This window comes from Myodes glareolus, chromosome 19 (assembly GCF_982192425.1).
Source record: "Myodes glareolus chromosome 19, mMyoGla1.1, whole genome shotgun sequence".
NCBI lineage: Eukaryota > Metazoa > Chordata > Mammalia > Rodentia > Cricetidae > Myodes > Myodes glareolus.
Window position 1 is genome coordinate 58297174 of NC_142044.1, and position 24162 is coordinate 58321335.

The 24162-nt window shown below is 41.4% G+C and overlaps 1 long non-coding RNA gene across 1 annotated transcript; it reads left to right on the forward strand.

The window, feature by feature from the left end:
- Positions 1 to 1491: 1491 nt before the first annotated feature.
- On the forward strand, positions 1492 to 17505 carry LOC125407299 (uncharacterized). Its single transcript, XR_007234172.3, has 3 exons — positions 1492 to 1767; positions 11941 to 12176; positions 13004 to 17505. It is a non-coding gene; the product is annotated as an uncharacterized LOC125407299 (long non-coding RNA).
- The last annotated feature ends 6657 nt before the right edge of the window (positions 17506 to 24162 follow it).

The following is a 24162-nucleotide window of genomic DNA, read 5'->3' on the forward strand; positions in this document are numbered from 1 at the left end:
TATATATATATGTATATATATATATAGCTTCAAATAAGATGCTCTAGCTTCTCAAATACATATAATTTTGTGGTAAAACATTCAAAATCCCATTGGATCGCTTTTTTATATATATTTAGTAGATTATTAGTCTCTAGAGTCACCCTGCAGTGTATAAGGAAACCAGAATTTATTTTTTCTGCTGCCGTTCTTACTTTTTATTTCAGAAAATTTTCAACATGCATATCACCATTGAACACAGTGTTAACTCTAGGGTTGTCAACGTGCCAGTTTTATTTATTTACTCCTAAACTCTATCAGTTTACCAAAAACAATTTTTAAAACCATATAGAGGCGAAAATTTTCCTTCGTCTGTTGAAATACTCATGACTTTCCCCTTGAGTTGGACCTTGTCCTTATGGTTCAGTACATGGGTGATTTTTACAAATCACGAAGTACATGAGGAAACAAATGTGCTTTCTGGCACTGTTGAGTAGAATGCGAATTTATCTCTATGATGCTCTCATGTTCTTCAGGCATGTTATTGGCCTAGTTGATTTTATGTTTGGTGAGCTTTTTATAATAATAGTACAGTATATCTATAGCTTCGTGCATTTGGGGGGAGTGCTGTCAATTTCTGTCTTGTACATTCCAGTTCTTCTGGATACTTTTTGTTTTGTTGTTTAGGTGCTGCGTGTTGAGGCATGAGCTCGCGCTCTTCCACACCTCCAGCTCCTATACCATCTTGAAATGTTTTAAGGAGATATGGTATTGAAAACGACAGGGGTAGGAGGTAGGGTCCCAGGATAGGATCTTACTGGGGGAATAATGGCAGCCACTGAAGAAGGAGAGGTTTGAGTCGAGAAGGGAGCTTGGAAGAGGATACGGAAAGAATTAGTGTCAACCAGAGCACAAGGGAGCTCTTCAGAGGCTAGACAGATAAGGAAAATTCCAGAAGTTGGATGCAAACAAAAGGAAAAGCATAATTTGGACGGGATATCCCTGCCCAATAGTCGGGTTGGGTAGCTAGACATAAATTAAACGGAGTGAACAATTAGGTGGCCCAAGTGGGAACAGAAGAAAGGACCTGTATCCCTGGGCTAGTGAGGCTGGCCATTGACTTCTAGCGTAGAGAGCAAAGAAAAATTAAGTTTTACCAGAGGAATCAGGAAGTGTGGACCAAGTAGCTCCTGAGAATTTATTTAAAATGTGAGAGACTCACTCAGTACCTGGACAGTGATCCTAGGCTCCTTGATGCTGATATTGACGGTTTTGTTGAGGACAAAGGTCTCAGGGTAGCATGAGTCTCCAGCTGCCAGGCTCAGACCGGGAAGATGTTCCTGTGGAGAAGAACCTGGGAGACTGATCTACCTCGGTAAGGCAAAGAGGGCCAGTCAGCCCCAGAGCCTTGCCTGTCCACAGTGTGGGCTGAGTCCTGGCAGCAGGTGAAGTGAAGGACTGTTGTTTACCCAGTGGCGGGTGTTACCGCATTCATAACCACCACAGGTGGAGCCCTGTTCCTCTCTGGAGCTGGTCCCAGGATTGCTGCCAGCAGCTGGTATTGCTCTACACCACGGGAAGCACATCGAGTTCTCTTCTGCCCCTCCTTCTCATCGAAGAATTGAAACGCCATATTCAGCAGATCTCTGTGAGGGATTTGGGACCGAATCTTTTTAAGTTTGTCTCCCCCACCCCAATCTCAAGCACTGACTGGGAGAAGAAGTGAGTCTCGAAGATAGGCAAGCCCACTTGGATCTAACTGGGTGTGGACCAGCCTCTGTGAGTCAGGTGAGGAACTCAGCAGGGTTTTGATCTGGTCTCTGGTGGACGCCCCTCGGTTTGTAAAAAATACACCTTCTTATGTGAGGCCTTTGAGGCCAGCCAGGAGGCGATGTCCAGGCGTTGATTCTCAGCATTGACCTGATAATTCCAGCGGGGGTCTGCACAGGGAACCGCCTCTGTCCCCACTAGATAAGGCTCGTCCCTGGGATAGGCACCCTCTGCACGGGCCTAGGCAGCGCTGCAGACACTTCTCTTATCCTTGGGTGTGAGTAGAGAAGTCGTCAATAAGATAAACTTTAAATTTGAAACTGAAAATGGAGGATGGCAGAAATCCACAGAGGCAAGTTACCCTTCCCCACAGGAGGGCCAAATCGGTAGTTTGGTTCAGTCAAAGAAAGGGCCAGGTCTTCAGGGGCTCAGGCATCCTTCCCTGGTTTTGGCACCAGATGTGAGAGCAGTGAACCACGGAACTAGACCACTCTGTAGTTTAAAAAACAGTTTACTGGGGGACAAACTACCGAGCTGTTTTATGAGAATAGAAAGCACAACTTGACCAGAAAACAAGTTGATTTTACAGGACAGTGTAAGTGCCAGTAGATGGGGTCTTTGAGCCGATTCAGTCCTTCAGTTAATCAGGAACTAGATGTGCTTTGCCCCCTTCAGGTGACAATCAGGGACAGAGAAAGGACATAGTGGCTTTCCTGACAAACAAAACCAGCCATGAGAAGTTTTCTGAAGAGTATTGATTTATGTTTACTCAATAAGAACCCTGTTTACCCAGTGAGAATCCAACCTGGATTGAGCCTGGGCTGGCACTGTCAGCAGCACTGACATTTGGCGCCCACTTTGTAACCTGACAAATAAATGATCCCCCTACCAAAGTGCAGGACATTTCAGCTTGGGTAGATGCTGGCCCTATGTATGCCTGGTTCCTGGGAGCCTCCAAACTACTGCTATTGCTTCGAATTGCAATACAAAACAAATGCAGGTCCTTATGAAGGAAAGTACTGCCAGCTCCAGTGACAATCCAGAAAGATGAGCTGGGACTGAAACGGAAGTCTCATTTTGTGAGGGAAACATCTAAAGTGCCAGAGGGGACCATGCAATCTGCTGGGGTGAAATTTTCACCAATAGTCCTGTCCTCCTATGGAACCTACATACTAACAAAGTGTGCACATCAAAAAAGAGGCACCAAGGGTAATAATGGCACAGTGACAAGGGTGCAACCAACGGGGTTTAAGACTGCTTCGCTAGAAGGAATCCATGATGTTTGGGAATTGAGGAAAGCAGTGTTCTTTTAATATGAATTCTTAGAGAATTTGTACAATACTTCTGCTTATGCATTATTAACTAAAACATCAAACACTGCCATGTCCATCTATAAGGAAAGCTGGTATATGTAGGGTTTGGTTTTCTTTTTAACCTAATAGAATGTGCCTAATTAAAATTGGCTTTTACTCACCAAAGGAAATTTTAGAAGTTATCAGTCTATGTCCTGATGAGCCACAGATTAAGAGGACAGTTCCTTGTGCAAAGGTTACATCTGCTAATCAATCAAAGGTGGAAAGCCTGGCTGGGTTGGAGAAATAAAAACATCTAAAAATAAAAGCTAAAGTGTGGGAAAAGGAATAAGAACAGGAGGAATGGCTGTGCATTTTAACAGTTTAGAAACTTGTTAAATGAAACACTAAATTCATTTTTATGAAATATAATATTTTTGTACAACACTATTGAATGTGTAGAATTAAAATCTGAACATCTCCCAAAGTCACTTTCACATGAATTCTTTGGGAGGTCACCAAACACTTGTTTTTACCTCTCTTGTTGCGTTTTTGCTTAGCTGTCATTTGTGTTTGGTTTGTTCTTTTTGGCTTGTTGGGGTCTTGCCCTTTGTGACAGCCCAGGCTGCCCTCAGATGCTCACCAACTCCCCTGACTCAGCTTTCTAAGAGCTGTCACAGGCATGCATCACTCTACCAGCACACTGACCTCTTCATGGAACTCGTGTTTCTCCAGCACACACAACTTGGGTTAACTGGGTTTGCACACTGACCTCTGTTGTAAGGAATGGTGGTGGGCCACATCCCACAGCCTGGCTAGCTTAACGCCCGAAATAACCACAAAGATATTATATTAATTTAATTACTGCCTGGCCCATTAGCTCTAGCCTCTTATTGGTTAACTCTCACATCTTGATTCAACCCATTTCTAATAATCTGTATGTCACCATGAGGTCGTGGCTTACTAGCAAGATTCTAACCTATGTCTGTCTCAGGCCGGAGATTCATGGCATCTGCCTGACTCTGCTCTTCTTCCCAGCATCCAGTTCTGTCTTTCCTGCCTACCTAAGTTTCTGCCCTATCAAAAGGTCAAGGCAGTCTCTTTATCCAACCAATGAAAGCAACACATCCTGGTGCGGGAGAACTGTCTGTAATCTGTCAATCATATTTTAAATAAATGCTGATTTGCCAGGCAGGAAGTATAGGCAGGAAAACCAGACAGGAAGTAGAGGTGATGCAATGAGAACAGGAAAATTCTGGGAAGCAGGAAGCCCTCCTCCATTCCTGCCCAGACCACCAAAGAAGCAACATGTGAACTGCCCAGCTAGAAAAGGTACTGAGCTGTGTGGCTAACGTAGATAAGGATAATGGGGTAATATATGTTATAAGAGCTAATAAGTAGCCAAAGTTAAGGGCCAATCAGTTTATAATCTTATGGAGTCCTGTGTGTGATTTTCTTTGGGGCTTGCCGGCTGTGGGGTACTGGGTGGGACAGATACCCCAACAAGCAGGCCCCCTCATACTACAACATCCTACACCAGACCTGTTCATGAAACTTGTGTTTCTCCAGCACATGGAACTTGGGCTAACTGGATTTGTGAGAAAATGTGCAAAGTGCCTATATTTCTGAATTCCATGGGTCTCCAGGAAATTTGGAAATCGATGTTCAAAATTATACAGTGAAGGACATGGTCAACAAGACAAAACAATAGCCTACAGAATGGGTAAAGATCTTCACTAACTCCACATCAGACAGAAGTCTGATCTCCAAAATATACAAAGAACTCAAGAAATTGATCATCAAAAGAACAAATAATCCAATTTTAAAAAATGGAGTACAGAGTTCATAGCACTAAGTGCCCACATAAAGAAAATGGAGAAAGCATATTTTAGAGACTTAACAGCACACCTGAAAGCTCTAGAAAAAAAAAAGCAGATTCACTCAGGAGGAGTAGAAGACTGGAAATAATCAAACTGAGGGCTGAAATCAACAAAATTGAAACACAGAAAACAATCCAAAGAATCAATGAAACAAAAAGCTGGTTTCTGGAGAAAATCAACAAGATTGACAAACCCCTATCCAAACTAATCAAATGCCAGAGAGAGAACATTCAAATTAACAAGATCAGAAATGAAAAGGGGGACATAACCACAGACACAGAGGAAATTCAGAGAATCATTAGATCTTACTACAAAAGCCTGTATGCCACAAAATTGGAAAATGTGAAAGAAATGGACACTTTTTAAGATAAATACCATATACCAAAATTAAGTCAAGACCAGGTGAGCAGTTTAAATAGGCCTGTAAGTCGCGAGGAAATAGAAGCTGTCATCAGAAACCTCCCTACCAAAAAAAGCCCTGAACCAGATGGTTTCAATGCAGAATTCTATCAGAACTTCCAAGAAGAGTTAATACATATACTTCTTAATGTGTTTCACAAAATAGAAGCAGAAGAGTCATTGCCTAACTCCTTTTATGAAGCTACAGTCACCCTGATACCAAAACCACACAAAGACTTAACCAAGAAAGAGAATTACAGACCAATCTCGCTCATGAACATCGATGCAAAAATTCTCAATAAAATACTGGCAAACTGAATCCAAGAACACATCAAAAAATATATATACATTATGATCAAGTGGGTTTCAACCCAGAGAGGCCAGGCTGGTTCAACATACAAAAATCTATCAACATAATCCATCATATAAATAAACTGAAGGAAAAAAAACCATATGATCATTTCATTAGATGCTGAAAAAGCATTTGACAAAATTCAACACTCCTTTATGATAAAGGTCTTGGAGAGATTAGGGATACAGGGTTCATTCCTAAATATAATAGAAGCAATATGCAGCAAGTCGACAACTAACATTAAATTAAATGGAGAAAACTAAAAGCCATCCCACTAAAATCAGGAACAAGACAAGGCTGTCCGCTTTCTCCATATCTCTTCAATATAGTGCTTGAAGTTCTAACAATAGCAATAAGACAGCATAAAGAGATCAAGGGGATTCGAATTGGAAAGGAAGAAGTCAAACTTTCATTATTTGCAGATGATAGGGTAGTGTAAATAAGCGACCCCAAAAACTTTACCAAAGAACTCCTACAGCTGATCACCACCTTTAGTAATGTGACAGGATACAAGATCAACTCCAAAAAGTCAGTTGCCCTCCTATACACAAAGAACAAAAAAGCAGAGAGGGAAATCAGAGAAACATCGTCTTTCATGATAGCCACAAATAGCATAAAGTATCTTGGGGTAACTATAACCAAGGAAGTGAAAGACCTATTTGACAAGAACTTTAAGGTTTTGAAGAAAGAAACTGATGAGGATACCAGATAATGGAAGAATCTCCCATGCTCTTGGATTGGGAGGATCAACATAGTAAAAATGGCAATTCTACCAAAAGCAATCTATAGATTCAATGCAATCCCCATAAAAATCCCAACAAGATTCTTCACAGACCTTGAGAGAACAATAATCAAGTTTATAAGGAAAAACAAAAAAAAACCCAGGATAGCCAAAATAATCCTATACAATAAAAGTACTTCCGGAAGCATTACCATCCCTGACTTCAAACACTATTACAGAGCTACAGTAATATGAAATAATGAAAACTGCTTGGTATTGGCACAAAAACAGAAATGTTGACCAATGGAATTGAATCGAAGACCCAGATATTAATCCACAAACCTATAAACACCTGATTTTCGACAAAGGAGCTAAAATTATACAATGGAAGAAAGAAAGCATCTTTAACAAATGATGCTGGCATAATTGGATGTCAACCTGTAGAAGAATGAAAATAGATCCATATCTATCACCATGCACAAAACTCAAGTCCAAATGGATTAAAGACCTCAATATTAATCTGACCACATAGAAGAGAAAGTGAGAAGTAGTCTACAACACATGGGCACAGGAGACCACTTCCTAGGTAGAACCCCAATAGCACAGACAATAAGAGCAACCATAAATAAATGGGACCTCCTGAAACTGAGAAGCTTCTGTAAAGCAAAGGACACTGTCAGTAAGACAAAAAGGCAACCTACTGATTGGGAGAAGATCTTCACCAACCCCGCATCAGATAAAAAATCTGATCTCCAAAATATATAAAGAACTCAAGAAACTAGACACTAAAACTCTAATTAACTCAGTTAAAAAATGGGGTACTGAACTGAACAGAGAATTCTCAACAGAAAAAAAATCAAATGGCCAAAAGACACTTAAGGTCATGCTCAACCTCCTTAGCGATCAGGGAAATGCAAATCAAAACAACTTTGAGATACCATCTTACAGCTGTCAGAATAGCTAAAATCAAAAACACCAATGATAGCCTATGCTGGAGAGGATGTGAAATAAGGGGAACACTCATCCATTGTTGGTGGGAATGCAAACTTGTGCAGCCACTTTGAAAATCAGTGTGGCGGTTTCTCAGGAAATTAGGAGTCAACCTCCCTCAGGACCCAGCAATTCCACTCTTGGGAATATATCCAAGAGATGCCCTATCATACTACAAAAGCATTTGTTCAACTATGTTCATAGCAGCACTATTTGTAATAGCCAGAACCTCGAAACAACCTAGGTGTCCCTCAATAGAAGAATGGGTTAAAGAAACTGTGGAATATAAACACTTTAGAGTTTTACTCAGCAGTAAAAAACAATGACTTCTTGAATTTTGCATGCAAATGGATGGAAATAGAAAACGCTTTACTGAGTGAGACAACCCAGATCCAAAAGGATGAATATGATATGTACTCACTCTTAAGTGGATTCTAGCCATAAATAAAGGACATTGAGCCTATAATTCATGATCCTAGAGAAGCTAAATAAGAAGGTGAACCCAAAGAAAATCATATAGTTATCCTCCTGGATATTGGAAGTAGACAAGATTGCCAGGCAAAAGTTGGGTGCACGGGGGTGGGGTGGGTGTAAGGAGAGATGGGTAGAGAGAAGGGAGAAGGGGAGGATTGCGGAGAGCTTGAGGGAATGGGATGGGTGGGATGGAGGAAGGGTGGATATGGGAGCAGGGAAGTAAATATCTTAATTAAGGGAGCCATTTTAGGATTGGCAAGAGACTTGACTCTAGAGGGGTTCCCAGGTCCAAGGAGATGTCTCCACCTTGTTTCTTGGACAGCAGAAGAGAGGGTGCCTGAACTGGCCTTGTCCCATAGCCACACTGATGAATATCTTTCATATCACCATAGAACCTTCATCTGGTGATGGATGGAGATAGAGACAGAGACCCACAGTGGAGCACTGGACTTAGTTCCCAAGGTTCAAATGAGGAGCAGAAGGAGGGAGAACATGAGCAAGGGAGTCAGGACCACGAGGGATGCATCCACCCACTGAGACGATGGGACTGATCTAATGGGAGCTCACCAAGGCCAGCTGGACTGGGACTGATGGAGCATGTGGTCGAACCAGACTCTCTGACTGAGAAGCCAAGGACAATGGCACTGGGTTTTTATTCTACTGCATGGACTGGCTTTGTGGGAGCCTGGTTTGTTTGGATGCTCACCTTCATAGACCTGTATGGAGAGGGGAGGACCTTGGACTTCCCATGGGGCAGGGAACCCTGACTGCTCTTAGGACTGGAGAGCGAGGGGGATGGGGAAGGGGGAGGAAAAAGGGAGGTGGGGAGGAGGTGGAAATTTTTAATAAATAAATAAATTTTTTAAAAAATGGAGTACAGACCTAAACAGAGAACTCTTAACAGAGGAATCTAAAATGGCTGAAAGACACTTAAGAAAATCTTTTAGTCATCAGATAAATGTAAATCAAAACATCTTTGAAATTCCATCTTACACCTGTAAGAATGGCCAAGATCAAACACACTGATGACAGCTTATGCTGGAGAGGTTGTGGGGGAAAGGGGACACTTCCGCATTGCTGGTGGGAAGGCAAGCTGGCACAGCCCCTTTGGATGGTGATTTCTCAGAAAATTAGGAAACAACCTTCCTCAAGACCCAGTAATACCACTTTTAGGTATATATACAAAGGATGCTCAATTGTGCCACAAGGACATGTGCTCAACTATGTTCATAGCAGCATTGTTTGTCATAGCCAGAACCTGGAAACAACCTAAATGCCCCTTGAGTGAAGATGGATAAAGAAATGTGGTACATTTACACAATGGAGTGCTATATAGCAGAAAAAAATGATGACATCCTAAATTTCACAGGCAAATGGATGGAGCTAGAAAACATCATTTTGAGTGAAGTAACTCAGACCCAGAAAGACAATTATCACATGTACTCACTTATAAGTGATTTTAAAACATAAAACAAAGAAAAGCAGCCTACAAATCACAATCCCAGAGAACCTAGACAACAATGAGGACCCTAAAAGAGACTTACAAGGATCTAATCTACATGGAAAGTAGAAAAAGACAAGATCTCCTGAGTAAATTGGGAGCATGGGGACTTTGGGAGAGAGTTGAAGGGGAGGGGAGAGGCAGGGAGTAGAGCAGAGAAAAATGTATAGCTCAGTAAAAACCAAAAAAAAAAAGATGCCTTTGAATTCTCACATCACTCATTTTTCCAAAAAAAAATTACACAGTGTATTTTTAAAGGAAGCTTAAAATGGATATTTAATCATTAATCAATATGGATAACAAGCCATGGGTACTATTAAGTTATTTTCCTTTAATTCCTACTTTTTCAAAATTACCTCTCTAAGCTTTACACTTAATATATATTTAGGATATTAATTTTCTAGTGATACTTCCAGCATATGCCAGTATTGGTCACTAGGTTTAAATGTTAAGCGCCATGTCATGTTTTAGAATTGAAATCCATGTTAAAGAATCCCCTTGGCTTTCTTATCCCCTTGTGACCTTCTCACCACTGTCCTGGGAATTAAAACAGTATTTTTTAGTAAAAATCTGTGTGTAACACTAGGAACCAAAGTTAATAAAGTCCAATGAATTCAACAACAACAACAAAAAATCTAGGAGGAAAAAAATGCACTTTTTAAAAGCCCATTTAAGAGAAAATCAAAGTTTGCCTTTAAAGAGAGAAGCCATAGATCAAACCGAGTCTTTGCCTGCATGTCAAATGATGCTAAGATGTCATTGTCCTTTCTCACTCAGGCACAAAGGCCCCAAACTTCTTTTTTTCCCCTATTGTTGCCTTACCGTAATACTCTTCTCAGACAGTAAGACACCTGAATGTCTAAATGTCTAAACATTTATCTATCACTAATGCAGGCTCATTTCATGCGAGTGTCTGCCAAGCAGGAACTAGGCTGTCAGCTTCATCCCATCAGAAAGACTTTCAGTCCCAGGACTGATGGCAGGTTCCAATTGTTCAGTCATTCTTGCTTGAACTGAATTTAAAAGTCAGGCTCCTACTGTTAGAGGATGGAACTCAAAGAGGTTATTTAGCCAGAGATGCTGCAACTCGAAATGCAACACTCTTGGCTATAGATTGCGTTCTTGTCATTATTTTTTTTAAATCTGTGCACTGGATGAAGCTCCAGGCAGCGAATGATGAGCAAGAGTAACCGGTACGGCATAATAGCCCTTGTTTTGGTGCATTCTCTTTGTAGTGATTTATTAAGGGAGACTGAAAAGGACTGATTAAAATGCATAAACAGTGCTGAACAGTAAACAACCATGTCTAAGGACGAAAAAATGGGACCCACACGCTGTGCATGGAAATTGCCCTTAACAACATGGCCCATTGTCGAACAGATAGGAAGCCAAAGGTTGCTTGTAATCAAATTTGAAGTTTCCCATCACTTATAAAAGCGACACTTCCTTGTGCAAACGTTTCAATTTGTTGTAGTTAGAAACTGCTTCCTGACGTGAGCCTTGCAGAAACTAGGAAATCTTTTGACTGTCAGGTGGATAGAAAAATTCAAACTAGGTGCACACCAGACTATGCAAAGTGAAACCAAGCTTGTCTATTGAAGGAGAACTAAAATCTGCCGAGTAAAGAGGAGTCAATTAAAGCAGTGCGAGAACTCGAGACAATTATTCCCTTTTTATTTTGTCTAAATAGGAGGGGGCAACATTTGGTGTGTTTGTTAGATGCTTAAACCTCTCTTTCTCTGTTACTCAAAAATCAAACAAATTTTAAAGAAATGTTGATACAAGAAAGAGCAATAAACCAAAAAATGAGCTTTGTAAGCATGAATCAAATGTATGAAGAAATTCAAAATTAAATTTAATTAATAATATGAATTGTCTGGTGGACCGTTATGTGGATACAGATGTCAGCACTATCATACGATAATCATTCTTCAAATGTATGTTTCGAAAGATGATTGGTTGCTAATTCAGCCGACAAAATGATTAATTACTAAATTTCTAAGTCATGTTTATTCTTTCACAAGATGAATATAATATAGTAGACTGCTGATAAAAATAAATTAATGAAATATGAGTAACAATTAAATATTAATTCTGGGACTGGAGAGATGGCTCCGTGGTAAAGAATGCTTGCTGCTCTTCCAGAAGATCCAAGTTTGATTCCCAGGATTCACATTTGGGCAGCTCACAATAGCTTTTAACTACAGTTCCAGGGAATCTGGTGCTCTTTATTTGGCTTCCATGTGAACCTATACTCACATGCCCACATACATGTGTACAAACACACACACATGTGTACAAACACACACACACATACACGTGTAAACACAAATAAATCTTCTAAAGGTAATAAGTAAACTAATATTAATTCTTTGAGCATTTTAAAATGTTTTAATGTGATTTTGTCCAAAAAAATTAGAATGATCTTAATGGTCATTGTCTCCCTCCTCTTAACCAAACTAAAACCCTCCACAAACCTCTTCTCTGTGTTTCCTGATAATAATTCTGCAGTGGAAAAGCTTTCACCATAATCTCTAGGCACTTGCGATTTTTCTTGAGACAAATTCTTCCCATCATTCCAGATTATTGGAGAATGAACATTCCACTTACTGAAAACTCTTCCTCAGGAAGATCTTCTGAGCCCAGCGTGGAGACACACAACTATAATCCAAGCACTTGAGATACAGAGGTCATGAGTTTAAGGCCAACCTGGGCTCTTACAGCAAGGCTGTCTCAAGGTCAAGCAAACAAAACCAGGAAAGTCTTCCCAATGTCCATTCTACCAGAGGGAAGCCAGCATTTGATCCACACAAAATTAGTAAGTACTTAACTGGTGTCTTTTAATTATATGAGTATGTCCTTGATACACCTTTTATGATCAATAATGTTATGATCCTTTGATTTTTCTTCTTATATGAATTTTATCACATTTCAAATCCTTCCTTAGGATCGTTGAAAAATTAAGTGAGAGAACTCTAGCGTGGGAAGTCCTTCTGTCTGTGTGTTGATTTTTTTGGTTAATGAATAAAGAACTGCTTTGAGACTATGGCAGGAAAGAACAGAACTAGGCAGGGAAAACTAGGTTGTGTGATGGAAGAGAGAAGAGCAGAGTTAGAGAGAAGCCATGGAGCCGCCAGAGACAGATGCTGGGAACTTTACCAGGTAAGCCACAGCCATGTAGTGATATACAGATTAATAGAAATGGGTTAAATTAATAAAGAATTAGCCAATAAGAAGCTAGAGCTAATGGGCCAGCCAGTGATTTAATTAATACAGTTTCTGTGTGATTATTTAGGGTCTAAGCTAGCCAGGTGGCCTGGAACCAACAAGTGACCTCCCTCCAACAGAATTCATATTAATTGCTTAACATTCTCTAGGAAAGTCTTAATTGATTAGCAATTAGTGATGAGTATGGATATTGATCTGCTCTATTCCTCTGTGTTACACATATAAACATTTATAAAGAAACTCAATTTAAACATTCAAGAGGCTGAGGCAGGAGGATTGAAAGTTCAAGGCTAGCTTAGGCTATACAGTGAGGCCCTTTTTTAAAAAAAAAAAAGAAAAGAAAAGAAAAGGAAAAAAATACAAAAACAAAAGCAAAGTCTCGGTGTGTTACTAAAGACAGTGTTCTCACTACTCTAGGGTTGCCCTCAGAATGCTAAGATGAAATGGCCCTTTCTAGAAGAAACGAAATCACAAATCTATGTGTGCGCGAAGTTCTTAGTAAATGAATTTATTCACACCTACTCAAGTCCCTGTCACACCTATAGCACTCAGAGCTCCACTTCCCTTTCCTTTGGGTACAGAGGAATGAGTCCAAGTTTTCAGTCTGCAGAGGAATATGGACCTTTGCCAGCCCTGTGTGCTTCTTAGACATTTGGGAAACATTGCCACCTGCAGTCCAGACAACTGCCAGCTGCAGAGTGAGAAAGGCAGGTCTGGGCCAAATGTGACATCAAAAAAATGACAGAAGTGTCGTCAAAGGGGCTCCTCTTCTTGTTCAGGTTAGTAAAATGAAATTTCAGTGTCTTAAACAGAAGGTGATCCGCCAAGTGTGAGGGCACATGCTTGTGAGTCCAGCCCTCAGGAGTGTGGCACAATTTGGAGGCCAGCCTAGATTACATTGTGAGCTAAAATCTAACCTGGGATACACAAGAAGGAGGAGGAAGAAGAGGAGGAAAGGGAGCTAGGGGTTGAGGGGGAAAAATTGAAGGAGGATGGGGAAGATAAGAAGGAGAGAGTGGAACTTTTCGTTAAAATCCTGAGTAAATTCCTCATTTGGCATTAACTGAAGTCATCCTAAACTGACTACTGCCTCCTCCTTCCGTCTCTGCAGGGGTCACCATGTGCTTCCCTTGCTAGGATAGTTTAGGTTCTTCTTATGCCTTCCTTACTTAGTCAATAAAGTTTTTACTTAGACATTGGTAATTTCATACATGAATACAATAAATTTAGAGCCCTCCTCATTCCTGCTCCATCTCCTCCCTGACTTTCCACACCATCCCCCTCCCAACTTCTTGGTTTTCTCCTCTTGTTTTCTCCTACACTGAGTCCAATATTGTTGCCTTCATGTACAGGGGTGTAGGGCACTGACTTCTAGAGAACAGACAATCTACCGTGAGCCACACCACTGAAGAAACCTGACTCACCCTTCTGGCCATCTCCTGTCACTAGCTCTTCAGGGGTTGGAGGCCCATGGGCTCCTTCCTCCTTTATATATTGAGTGGCTTGGTCTTGTGCAAGCCTTATATAGGCAGCCACGTGTAATGAGTCCAATGACCCTGCCGTGTCCAGAAGACACTATTTCACAGCAATCCTCTCCAACTTCTGTCTCTCAGCATCTTTCTGTTCCATCCTCTACAATGTCTCCCTAAGCCTTTATGATACAAGTGCCCCTTGTTCTCTACGCTCTGACCTCTGCATGTCTCTGTACTACTCACCACCCAATGTATAAAACAGCTTCTTAGGGGAGGTCTGAGAACCGCACTGGTCTCTGGGGACAAGGTTAAGTTTTAAGAAGGCAGTTTGATACGGTGTCCCTTTTAGACAAATAACAGTAATGACTATGAGATTCCCCAGTCATGGGTTCTTAGCCAGACTTACAGTACTAGGCCTAAGTTTCCTCTTGTGAGGCAAGCCGTAAGTCCAATTAGAAAGCTGTTGAAAATTCTACTATTATCCCAATGGGCATATCTTGCCAGGTTGCTCATTGTTTTAGCTTGTAGGATTCATAGCTGAATAAAACTATAGTTGGCTTTTCTCTCCAAACAACCAACCAGTTAAACACTGCCCAATACCATAAAAGCCAGCAAACAAGAAGAAGCTTCAAGGTCAATATCAGCTTTATTTTGCCATGTCCCGGGACCAAAGTGTGTGATGTCTTCAGCAACAAAGTCTGCCGTCAAGTTCTGGGGGGCAACCGAGAGCCGTGGCCAGAGCCAGCACTACTCATAGTCCTTGTCGACCATCGTAAACATTCGCCATTCCTCTGAGTGACTGCTTGTACTTACCATTCTCTGAGTCTAGAATGTTCTTCCTCTCCTGTTGACAGAAAGCCCTACCCAAATCGTGCCCTTAAAACTTAATCAATGCTTCCACTGTGGAATTAATATGCAACCTACTTAGCACATGTCTTTTTGCTTCATGTTATTGAGAGATGTCTCTGCAAATGTCTTTCTCACTAGAGTATAATACTGTTATGAGAAAGAATGAATATATTTTAATTGTTTGACTTTCCTACAACCTAACACAATACACCATAGAAAAGAAAATTCCCAAGGGCTCTATGTTCTTTTGTGTGTGAGTATATGTATATGAATGTATATGTGTTTACACACATGTACACTCATGTGTGTTTTAGCACAAATGGGGGTAGTGCATGTGTACATGTGTGTTCATATGTGTAGAGGCCAGAGGGCAATCTCAGACTTCTTCATTGGCACCATATACTTTTTTAAAAATTCTTTCTTTGAGATAGGATCTTACATTGGCCTAGAATTGTCAAGGACACTAAGCTCAGAGGTCCCCCAGTGCCCACCTCCCTAGAACTGGGATTACATGCATGTGTAACCACATCTGGATTTTTACATGGATTTACATGGATTTAAGGCTCAAAACTGTTCCATAAATTTATTCCAATCTGCTGTAATCAGTGCTCATCATTTTATATAAATGACAAGTTTTTCTGTAAGAAAAAAATGCCCCTATTGATTCCCAAATGGAATCCAAAGACATGTCAGTGGCACACTGTTAACTTCTGGGAAAGGATTAATGTGAGCCCAAGCTGTTTCCTTCAGAGCTGGCTGCAACAAAGCATATGTAGCCATCCTAAGTTGCCTTCCAGCAAAGGGAACCAAAATGGTTACTTACAACTTAATTTTTAAATTCTCAAGGTCACAAAACAAATACTTGAGGAACTTGGACGCTGTTATTGTAGATGCTAACACAAATTCTGCAGATATAGGTGAATCTGATGAACCGGACACTCAATGTAAGCCTTCGGTGTCGTCTGCACACTTCTTCACACCGTCTGTGCCTTCTCTCCTCTCCAGCGTCGCACTGCAGTGCGGTCAGTGTGTGTTCTGGTTGTGTCTCCGGATCCATGTGCACCCCAAGTTGTATGGTGAAATTGTCTAGCTTCATTTTCCACCCATATCTACCACTCACCCTCAGCTCCTTACCAGTTTCCTAGGCAACATTTTGCTAATGTAATAATAAACCACCAATTGCCAATGGCAGGGCTAACTCATAGAGCTCTGGATTCACCTTAGTTCTCGGCTGACACTGACAGTTTACCACTGACTTCCTGAAGTAGTGCCTGCAGCTTCCTTAGCCATCTAAGCAAGCGAGGTACAGTTTCCTGCAGGAATGGGAGGTGCACATTTTTGAGTGGATTGGTTTTTTTGGAGAAAGAAACACTTCAGTATCCTTCGAATCAGACTATGGAAGCATCTTTCCACGGATGAGTCAGCAGAAATCCCGTTTTCCGATGTGTGGTAAGACTTAGCATTCTGGCTACAAAGTAAAATCTGTGTTTATCCAAATTCCACCCCAGCTGAGCCCTCAGCCGTGCATAGGGATGCACGGATCCCTGGACGGCAGCTCTGAACGCCATCCCACAGGCCCATCCCAGCTGAGCCCTCAGCCGTGCACAGGGATGCACAGTTCCCTGGATGGCCGCTCTGAACACCATCCCACTGGCCCACTCCTGCTCTTGCAGGTTTTCTGGAAAGAGGAGGAAAGCTAAGACAAAGACATAAAAGACAAAAAAAAATGACTTTTAAAGCTCACACAGGCTGGCACAACTGGGCTTTTGACAAGTAGGATACACTTGCGCAGTCCACTCTGCTGGACAATAAACAACTCAACAAGAGAACAAGGGAAACAAATTGGATGGAGGTCTCTGCCGTGATCACATTCCTTCTGGTTCTCGCTACGTCTGTCCTCTGACTTCCAGAGATAGGTTCTGAAGTGATGCTCTAAGTCAGGATCTTAGAGCCGAGGAAATCATGCAGTACAGTGACAGAAACCAGTCATTGCATCCTTTTCAACTTACTTTATGCGTATGGGTGTTTTTCCACGTATATGGGTACCACTTGCGTGCCCGGGGCCCACGGAAACCCAAGAGAGCAACAGATCTCCCAGAATCAGACTTATAGACAGTTGTTAGCGGCAATGGGAGTACTGGGAATTGGACCCAGGTTTCCTGGACAAGCAGCAGCCAATGCTCCCAACCACTGAGTCATCTCTCCAGTGCCTAATAATTTTATCCTTAAATAAATCCCTCTAACAAAAGGCATGACAAAACTTAAAAGACAAAAAAGTTCTCAATGAATGTCAGACGTACATGATATATAAATGTCTAAAAATTAATGAAAAGAGTAAGGCCTTCTACTGGCAAATCAGAAGTTGGTCATGAAAGAATAAAAAGTCTCATTAGTAATTCTGTAAGTGTCATGAGTTAAAACCTTAAGATACTATTTTCCTCATATTAAATTAGCAGAGACTGTAAATTATTAAATATTCAGAGTGTGGTGTAATAAACATTTGAATTTGTCATGAGAAAATGCGTCTAATACTAGACTGATACTTCAGCAATTAATTTTGCAATACCATAAGAAATAAATTTCCTTTGAGTTAGTTAATCTTTGTTGCTAATTTATCTTACAGAAATATATTTTAAAAGGATTTGAGATAGTGCTATATTTTTTTACATACTTCATACAGCATTGAAGAATTTTAAACCAGTCTGATAGTCAAGTAAATTAATACATCCAGAGAACACAATATTATTCCAATTTCTATTGGTGTCTGTTGGGAGAGTCTGATACTATGACAAATAGTAACATTAAAGTCACTTGGAAAGAAGATAGGTGTATGTCCTACAGTAATAAACAACCAGGAAGGGAGGAAGGGGGAGGCTCAAGCCAGAAATAGACAATTCCACGTGTTATTTTCTTTTACCTGATGAATCATCTCTGCACTTAAAACCATCTATTTCTAATAAAAAATTATGTCTGAACTTCAAATGTACCTGGACAGTTCAATGTGCTGTCTTTCTGTCTTGTGGTTACCTATGGAGAGCTGAACTGCTGTTTTTATTACTGTTTTATCCAGGTACCTTGGACAGTGGCTGGAACTCTGTAGCCCTCAAGCAATACTTGTTACACGGGCACATATTTGATAAAAATCATATAAAAATAGGAAGTGTAGGAAGAAAATGAATCATTCATAGATTCACCAACCAAGGAAAATAACACCTAGAATTATCTATGTAAAATTGGTCCCCTGTGATCCAGTCTGTTTGGATACTCACCTTCCTGGACCGGGAGGGAGGGGAGAGGAACTTGAACTTCCCACAGGGCAGGAAACCCTGACTGCCCTAATGGATGAAGAGGGAGGAGGAGAGGGAGTGGGGGGAGTGGGAGGGTGTTGGGAAGAGGGGCGGAAATGGAAACTTTTATAATTTAATAAAATTACTTTCAAAAAAAAATTGGTCCCCTGCCTCAAGGAACCCCGTTCCCTACCACCCAGATGATGGGCTTATAGGAAGCCACCATGCCTGCTCAGATTTTACATGGGTTTGCAAGATCTCAGCTTCAGTCTTCATACTTGTGACAAGCACTTTATCCACTGAGACATCTCCCCAGCCAATTTCTAACTGCTGCCCACTGTGAAGTAAGCATAATTCTACACCTTTCGAAGACTGCTTCCCCATGGAATGGGGGAAAATATAGCTCAGATCCTTGCCCTCTTGTGTTTTAAATAATACCAAGTAAACAAGATACCTGGCAATAGTTTGTTACACGAGATGAAATGTATGGGTTTCTCTCTCTCTCTCTCTCTCTCTCTCTCTCTCTCTCTCTCTCATACACACACACACACACACATACACACACACACACACACACACACACACAAGCATAAAATCTAAAACTAGTCATCAAAGCTCTCAGACTTTCTTTGGGCATTGGAAGTCAAAATCTAGCATTTAAACACAAGCCTCTCAGCCCAGGGCAGCTGTTGATTTTACCAACTCAGGTTTCTGTTACAACAATAAGTAGGGCACACCACATCTGTGTGATTAAAGTCCTTCATAAAATATGTGCTTCCTGGAAAAAATTCCCTAAATAAATCATATTTTCCAGTTCTTAACCCTGCCAAAAGTTCAGGAATGCAGGGAGGAGGATCCCTTCTCCAGCACCAGCCCCTCACAGCACACATACAGTGCACTAACTAGCTCCTGCCCTTCCCTTGTTTAGAGAGAGATGATTTTTGTTGGTCTGGGACTTCAGGGATCTTCAGACTTGCTCCGGAAGCCTCAGAAACAAGGCTTCTTCCAAAGCTCACAGCATAGAAGCCAGTACAATGACACCATGGCCCTTCCTTCAGCAGCCTGTGCCTGACACCAGAGAACACAAAGTAGGGTGACACTAAGGGAAAGTGGGGGGGGGGAGCCGAGGGCTGAGGATTCAGAGTCACCAAGACCTTGATGGCATGGTTCTCCGGCCAACACTGCAGCCTGCAGCCTGCCCTTCCTTCACCTCTGCTCAGGTTCCCGCACTATCTCCCTTTCTCATGCCCACCACTGAGTCTTCTGTGGCCTTCTTTTAGTCCTGGGCAAATGCTGTCCTCTACAAACAGGCTTTTTTCTTCAGCAATGGTTTTTACTGTTTGTCACTTGCCTTTCTTAGACCCCTGTGGGTCGTCTACATGGACTCCTAAGACAGTCTCCTTCACTCTCCTTGAATGGATTTCTCCACTCAAATCCTCCACCTTCTCCTCAATATTCCACATCCAGCATTGATCTGACTATATTGGTGTTTTCTTTGAGTTTTTTCTAGAGATCTTGAAAATCTGTAAGCACCATTAAGGGAAATATCAAATCCTTTCTTGGCATCACAGATTTGAGCCCTTCACACTCGGGTCCAAGGTTACTTTGCCAAGCCCACCTCCTGACCAGATTCTGCCTCAGGGACAGTACATGAGCTTCTCCAGATATACGCCATGAACCCTCAGACATGAGTGTCTTTCTATGTGCTGTGCCGTCTGCCCCAAATACTTTTCCTCAACTAGCTACTGAAGTTCTTCAGAGCCCATACCTCCCCTTCCTCCACCTCCTTGGATTCTTCCACCCCTTCGCCCCTCCAGCTTACCCCCTTTCCGTGAACTCAAGATTCATTGCTATGTTGGATGCTGGTTAGTAGGGCCTACTTCTGTGAGCTAGCTTCAATGACTCTCAGGTGATAATCGGACATTGTGCCATTGGCTTTCTTTGTTTCTTTATGACAGGTTCTCACTAAGCTGACTGAGCCAGTCCTCAGCTCATTCTCCAGCCCAGGCAGGCATCAAGCTAGTGATCCTCCTGCCTCAGCCTTCTAAGTAGCTGAGAGTAAAGGCCTCTAGAATATGCTTGGTTGTATTTTTTGATCATTTGATTTTGATATAGCAGAGTTCCCAACACTTGAAAAATGTCAATGTTCTTGGCATACACCAAAGAGAAAGCTATGCTATATTCTAAGTCTCTCTTCCTTCTGAGGAATGGCTTGTTGATAGAATCAGGGTTATTTGGTCTCTGATTATCTTACCACATGGTTAATAGTTGGAGTTTATTGAGCTGCCAGTCCCTTTTCTCATGCTTGCAGCAGAATTTTCTTGGAAAAACAAAGCAGGAGGTGAAAGGTTAATCAGGAGGTGAAAGGTTAATCAGGAGGTGAAAGGTTAATCCAAACTCTGTAAAACAAAGTTGTCCTTTCCTTTTTTTGTTTTAGAAACAAAACCCAAACCGATCAAATCTTGATTGACACAAGCAGGGAAAATCCTCTTTTGTCTTCCATAATCCAGTGTTTTCGTTAAGTCATTTGCCGAGTAAGAGGGAGGAAAGGGCTCTTTGTAAGGGATTCCAGAGGCATCTAGCCAAGAAAATCTGATTACTTTGAACACTAAACTTGGAGTCTCAGAAATCTCATGAAAGCCCTTCCTAGTGGAAGGGTTCCCGGCAGCAAGCTGCCTCTGCTTCTGCGCGGAAGCCCCGCTTCGTCCCGTCTACGCCACCCTGGATGCGCACCGTTCCTGATACCGTCAGCCTCAAGCATCTTTAAAGAAGAAAACTTAGTTGCGCTAGTGGCTTGACAGTAAAACATAATCAGCTCTCCCTTGACATCTGGAATGGCATAGCTCCTTACTGTGAAACATAAATATAACAGAAGGCATACCAGAGGGATAATGCACATTAGCCTTTGAAATTAAAGCTAAACAAGTCCCACGGGTAGCTGCCCCATAAAGCAACCCCACAGAATTTACCTGCGCTATTAGACCCGTGTATGTTAATGCGAATGGGATTTCAGTGTCGTTTATGACAAAATAAAAGCCCTCCTGTCCAGACTCTGCAGTTCATGGCTCTCGCTGGGATTTTTCACGAACTGTAGAGGTTGATTTAAATGACACAGTCTAAAATTTAAGTAGAAGCCTTAAGAAATGGATTAAGACATAGAAAGATTAGGGGAAAACCCACGAAGTTAAAATACCAGTAAATGAATCCTACCTCCAAAGGTTGAAAAAAAAAAAAAAGTCGATTATAAATGAGTGTCCCTTTTACTGAGCAGACTGAATCAGTGTGCAGGCCTGGATAAAGGGAACAATGGGTACCTCCTGACACCAGGCTGTGCGTCTGCTGAGCATCCCTCCATGCAAATCTTAGCACTGTGTGGGTATTTATCGCGCTCCTATAAAGTCCTAATGAGCTCCTTGGTGAGAGTGAGCCCCTGTGCTGTTTCACACTGTGCTCAAGACCTCCAAGCCTCGTGGGGTCAAATCTAAAGAAAGGGTAATGGACCATGAGGTCCAGCTTAATAGACCCGATATTAACACAGCAGCAAGAATGTCACCAAATGCAAAGTTTAGGGCAAGCAATGAATGAGGTATTTGTTACACTTAAATAATATACAAAGGTTATAACAGAGTAGTGGTACTATATCAATGTCATCATTGCAAGACTTTGAAAGTCTGCCATGTATGAAATAACCCTGTAATGCATCTTTTGGTGACAATAAATGAATTTGCTTTCCAACAGCAAATAATAAATTAGAACAGAATGTTCTGCAGCTGCTGTGACTATCTGCAATTACTTTTAGATATTGAAAATCCCTTGCCTGTATAAATTATGTGGGGACTATCAGCATCTAGCACTCACATAACGCAAATGCATTGTCCCCCGCATGCCATTTATGCAGCTTTTAAAGTTTAAATGCAGGCTATCTCATAATGAGGCAGAGGGATTGTAACAGTGCTCAGACTTCTTTGGAGAGCAAAGAGGACCCTTGCTTTGAAATGAATAGCACACAGTCACTGGGAGCCTGCAATCATAGGGAGAAGCAGTTGTGTAAACAGAGGACTGCTCATCTTTGTCCTTTTTCCATGTTTTCTTGACCATCACAATAACCCTGCTCTGTTATACAGCGAATTAGCCTCAGATGCTGTGGTGTAGACCATGGACTTGGGTCCAGAGAGTCCTATATCCCATGATTTGTTTGTGCATTCACATTAAAGACAGTCTCATTCTCCCACATAGGCAAAATTGGGGGAACCTAGAAGCAGGGCAGGTAAAAAAATGTACTCAAGCTTGTCCATCATGTTTCTGTTTTCTGTGGGCTTATTAAACAGTTTTCTGTGGGCTAACAAAAACAGGCTATAAATTATTTGAGATCAAGGACTCTATCTCCCCTTCTGTTTCATTTCTAGTCCCAACATCAAAGCCATCACCAACAACAAGCACCCTCAATACACTCCTACCTGACAGATAAATAATATGCATTACTTACCAGCTCCCCATTTCTCCCATAACTTTAATGTCAAAAAAAGAAGCTGGACATCCTCCAAGAAATGTGGACAGTATATCGTCAAACTACTACGCTAGCATGAACTGTCAAATGGATTTCTAACTGATGTTTCTACTTTGTTTTGCATTGTAGATGTGATGTTTCAGGAGGTAACTGTACCCACTAATTGCTTGAGGTACTAGACCATCACCTTCTTATTTTTAGAAAGTAGGCCAGGTTAAGTTGATGAAAAAACCTCTGGGGTAGTTTCACATAGTTGTCTGGGGTATGAAATGGGGATGATTAGAAGCAAAACTGTCCCGAGCTCTTCAGCACTGTGGTTACCTGTCATCTTGTCTTGTCTGTTGTTGTTATTCTGTTTTGGTTTTGTTTTCTTTTATTTTCTGTTTTTCAAGACAGGGTTTCTCTGTGTAGAGCTGGGTGTCCTGGAATTCACTCTGTAGACCAGACTGACCTCAAACTCACAGAGATTCGCCTGTCTCTGCCTCCCTGAGTGCTGGATTAAAGGTGTGTGCCACCACCACCCGGCATGTCTTTTTTGACTAACAAAGCTGGAAAGAATGATATAATCAGTTTACCTTTATTTGTTGCCATCATAAAGGAAATGCATGAGAATTTAGAAATGAAAGCTAATTAATTTTTATTGTAAGGGCAAAACCAAAACCATTTAACTATTGATATTGGTGACCCTAAAGAAAATGTCCTTGGAAGATACTTCAAGGTACGTGATTCAAGATGTCAAGGCTTTAACCTGCCTAAAGAGACCATTGCTACATCCCTGCCAGAAGACTTAGATTTCCGCCTTCAGTCACTGTTGTGCTTTAAGACATTACAGAAGCCCATTAAAATGCAGATGCAATACATTCAATCAATAATGTCATTCTTTCCCCAGTGTCTAGTAGCCAAGGGCAAGACACAGCCATGAAAAGACAGTATTAGCCAAAACTGCAAGCACAAATTTAAATACGGGAGGGTGTGAAGGAATTCTGGAATGTTAGGAGGCCTTAGAGACACAGGACCTGGAAAGAAGATGAAACCCAAGGGAGCAGAGATGCCGAAAGTGTGCCATTTTAGAATTGAACTTAAAGCCTGGTTCTGCCTGTTGGCAAATTGTCTATAGGGGTTTCACAACAATGAGCATTTCTTAAAGGGAATTTAGGTTGCTATTTCCTTTCTTACATATACAAAGGCCAAGTTATATTCTAAAAGGAATTTGCTTCTTCTGAGATACTTTTGGAAGCAAAACCAACACAAATATTAGTAAAGAGGTATCGGGATGCATTTCAGCTAAGATGAAGAAACAGGAAGTGAATATTTTGTTCTCAGTACACATACACACCCCAACCCACCACATACAAGTGTGCATGCGTGCGCGCGCGCGCGCGCACACACACACACACACGCACGCACGCACGCAATCTTAAAAACACATCAGAAGCAAAGAACAGTAATACTTGAAGTGAC